Consider the following 4,181-nt stretch of genomic DNA (forward strand, 5'->3'; position numbering starts at 1 on the left):
TTTGACTGATGTAGTACACTAGGAAAACTGCAGAACTTTTGGAGATCAAATAGGAAAAACTTGAATGAAATTATATGTATTAACATAAGAAAGTTCCCCTCCAGTTCAGGTTTAAACAAAGATTGTGTTATACTGGATTTCTTCTGGCAGCAGTTTATCGGGTTGTATGGAGCAGTTCTACTAACAAGAAAGGGTGGAAAAAGTTTTTTAAAATCAGTTGGAGGCCAGGGATTTAGCTCAGTGGGGCTGCTGCCTGCCTTGCAAGCACAAGGTCCCGAGTTCAATCCCTGGTACAGAAAAAAAAAAAAAAAAAAAAAAAAAAAAAAAAAAAAACTAAAACAGGTTGAAGGCATGGGAGAGGCCCAAGGCAGACAGGATTTGCAGAACCAAGATTTCGGAGGGATAGAAGCCCTCCAGGTAAGGGAGCCATTGTAGTACCATTTCTCCCCTTGAAGCAATTGTCACTGCTGCAATTGTCACCTGAGAAGAATTTGAGGCAGATCCATGAAACCAGGGAGATAAAAATTGGCATTTAGCCTGCCAGAAAGCAAGAGCTCTAATAAATGTGCCAGGTCTTGCCTCGGGGTTCTATTTAGAGATAGAGCAAGATAGTCCCTCACAGGGACTCAGATGCTACTTTGAGTCATCTTGGTAGCTTGCCAGATGGCTGAGATGTGGAATTGTGTGGGCTTCTAGCCTACCTGCCTGTCAGAGGTGAAAGGTACACGTGACATCCAGAGCCTCACATTAGCTGTACAGTGTTCATCTGTTATGACCAGGTATATGGGAAGACATGACCTATTCAGAAAACAAGAGAAAAAAATAGCACAGACATAATTAAGTTGTCTGACTGGATTTAAAAAAAAAATTGAAGTAATAACTTTAGTCTGCAGCACAATATTCTACATACATTTTAGTGGTTTTGACAGTGTTACCAGGCATCCAGGCGTTCAGAATCGTGCATATGGGGTGGTGTGATTGGTGTCATCACTAGGTACTTGCCTTTTTAAGAATTCACCAGAGGTGTCAGTTCTTCTGCTTCTCATTCCCCTACAACTCACCAAACAGTTCTAAATGTACACATCAAATAAATTCTCTTTTAAAGATATATCAATATAAGTTTTCAGTAAATAAGTTAACTGACAGTTCCAGTGAGCACATCGATTACTAAAAATATAGGCGATATGGGCACCTGATCGAGGGCAGTTATTTCATTGCTTAAAACACCAAAAGAGCAATTAATCAATAAAGCAATTAATATAGGACAATGAGGAAAAGCCAAAAAATAATATATACATATGTAAATACCACACCATTAAGTCAGAATGTAATTCCTGGGCTACAGACATGAGTTTCTACTTGTCAGTGCTTTAAATATTTTTCTGTGATAAGTGAAAAAGCAGTACACTGAGAAATGCAGAAGAAAGGTAGGAATGTGAATGTATGCATGTAGATCCACAATGTAAAAATAAATATCCAGAGGTATTATAAAGCCGAATGACAATGACGGGAACTGAATAGGCAAAAAACAAGTGTTCGCTGAGACTCATAGAGCGGATGGCCACCCCAACAAGACTGTCACAACACAGATGGAATTCTCACCCACCATTGAGAGAGACCCTAGAGAAGACCTGGCAAAGGCAAGGAGAAAAGCTGGATCTTTTGAAAAAGTGAGCAATATCAAAATACTTTTCCATCACTGATAAACCAACCTAGATCTGGTATATGGCTCAAAGTAGTACTGAATTCAGAGTTGGGGGTAGGCAGAAAAGTTTGGAAAACTTCAGTTTTTAAAAATTGACAGTTTCTCCATGTTCAATAAAACTGTCAGAAGAGATAACATTTTTTCACTTGTGGAATATTGATTCTTGTTGCAAAAATTTGCAACATGATTGAGAACCACAGAAATGCACTCAATGAAATATTTTTTTAAATTTACAAAACCCTAAAGTTTCTATTTAAAAAATAACTTTTAGGCCAAGATGAAACATGGTAAAGAGTAGTATAAGTCTGTCCATGATTCTTTACACAGTGAATGGGAAAGTGATGGAAACAATTTTTTTCCTTGAAAAAGGAGTTTTCTTATTGCACCAACTTTTACCACCTGACCTTATAATATAGAAAAATCATTTGGTAAAATCTGTAAATTAAAATACAAAATCCTGATTTATAAACATCAGCTGTCTAAGTCAATCCAGTTTTTCGTGACAGTGGAATGGAATCAGTAATTAATTTTCTACCTTATGTGTTTGCTGGGTGGGGGGAGTTCTGGAACCAGCTTTTACACTTTCACAGTAATTAAATTCAAAATATATAAAGATGGGGCTGGGGATTTAGCTCAGCGGTTCGGTGGCCTGCCTTGCAAGCGCAAGTACCCAAGTTCAATCCCCGGTACCAAAAAACAAAAAAAACAAAACCCAAAATATATAAAGAAAGTCAGTGCAGTGCTTTTTTCCCCCTGTGCAGTTTTCACCTCTTAACCCCAGGGGCAAGTGCCATACTTGAGATATTACTGGTTTGGAGATCTAGTCCAGACTGGTCAAGATGCCACACGAAGTCTCTAGGACTTGAATAAAGGAATTTCCCAAATGGTGTAGTAATGCCCTGCAGCCGCCCTGGCCGCGAACAGGTGCTGGGTGGCATGGGCAAGTGGAATGATGTCATACTCTTGAAAAGCACAACCCCAAGCAGCAAATTAAGCACCCCAGGCAAGTTTGTGACTTCCATCAACATTCCTCGATGTCTCCACCACAGCTGGAGAAAATCCCATTGTGAGATTTAAAAAAAAAAAGAGCTCAATCCCTTCATACTTTTCATGGTAGAGAAATACATAAACTGTTCCTCCAGCTGCCACAAGACAGATAAAGCAGCGCAGGTGAGCTGCCAATGTTCCAAGCTCTGGGAGATTCAACCAGGGAGTTTAAGCAGCATTGAGGGAAGAGATAACCACGCCACCACACACATGAAAATAGTGTCCTACTGTCCTTAAGTGGCTCTTTTCCCATGATACATTGTGAAACACCGTGGAAAGGATGCAGAGGGCACAGAGACCCCTCCCATAATTCCATGCCATCACCTTGTCCCAGGAGTCATCCGACAGCCGGTCAGAGGCACTGCCCACTGTGGCGGAAGTCAGGAATGCATGTGTATAACAGCAGTGTGTTTGCAGCAAGTGGAGTTGTTAGCAGCCGCTTGTTGGGGCCCGATAGTTCCTGAAATGCTGGAATCGATTCCGGAACCCATTGATCTTCCACTCCTCCTCTTGGGCCTGGATATCCATCTCCCCATACCTGGAAGGTGTGCGGCCCTCATGGGCTTGGGCTGCTCCGGAGCCCCACCTGCAGGACTGGCCCAGCCACGTGAGCTGCGAGGGGCAGCACTTAACTGGCTGGAGCCTCGTCTAATTTGGATTTCAAAAGAACTTCCATTCTTTTACGTTGCCGGAGGTAACTTGTGCCCTTTCTTGTTCCCTGTGGCATCTCGGCGTGGAGGTGGAGACCTCGGCTAAGGGCATGTGAGTTTGTCTCCACAGCATGTGTGAACATGTGTGTCTGCTTCTTGCCCTCTGGTATATTTTCATGGTTGTAAATGTCTTTGCTTAGTCCTGTACAGTTTTAGCTTGGGCTGGGAAATTGGAGTGATGAGCATAGGCTTTCAGAGCTCCGAGCCCTGGAGGTCAGTACTTTGATTTTAAACTTTTTAGGTTTGAGAGACATGTGTGTGGTAAACACCTATGTATTTTATGTTGCATAATAAAGGGGATGTTAAATATTTAAACTAAACGTGCTTTCAGTAAATGTGACTAGGTATTTTTGTTTTGTTTTTTGGTACCGGGGATCAAACTCAGGAACTTGCTCTTGTGAGGCAGGCTGTGGCACCACTGAGCTAAATCCCTGGCTCTTGTTTTTTTGTTTGTTTGTTTGTTTTTAAATTATTGGGATTGACCTGAGCTCAATCTCAAGCCTTTGTTTTTAAATATTTTATATTTTAAATGTACCATCGTAAATGTGGATACCTTTTTTAAAAACATGGAGTATTTTGTACTATAAATACATGACTATTCCTTATTTATCATTTTCAGGGATTGTATTTGCTTAAAGTTTTACTTGAGGATGTGTATTGAGTATCTCTCCGTACCTGCAAGGCAGATAGGCCTTGGTGTAGGGCTATGGAGACCTCAA

The 4,181-nt window shown here is 41.0% G+C and overlaps 1 pseudogene; it reads right to left on the reverse strand.

The window, feature by feature from the left end:
* Window positions 1-2,469: 2,469 nt before the first annotated feature.
* Window positions 2,470-3,280, reverse strand: LOC104851862 (annotated as a pseudogene).
* Window positions 3,281-4,181: the final 901 nt, after the last annotated feature.

Source organism: Fukomys damarensis, unplaced genomic scaffold (assembly GCF_012274545.1).
Source record: "Fukomys damarensis isolate Sample0158 unplaced genomic scaffold, DMR_v1.0_HiC HiC_scaffold_21, whole genome shotgun sequence".
Lineage (NCBI taxonomy): Eukaryota > Metazoa > Chordata > Mammalia > Rodentia > Bathyergidae > Fukomys > Fukomys damarensis.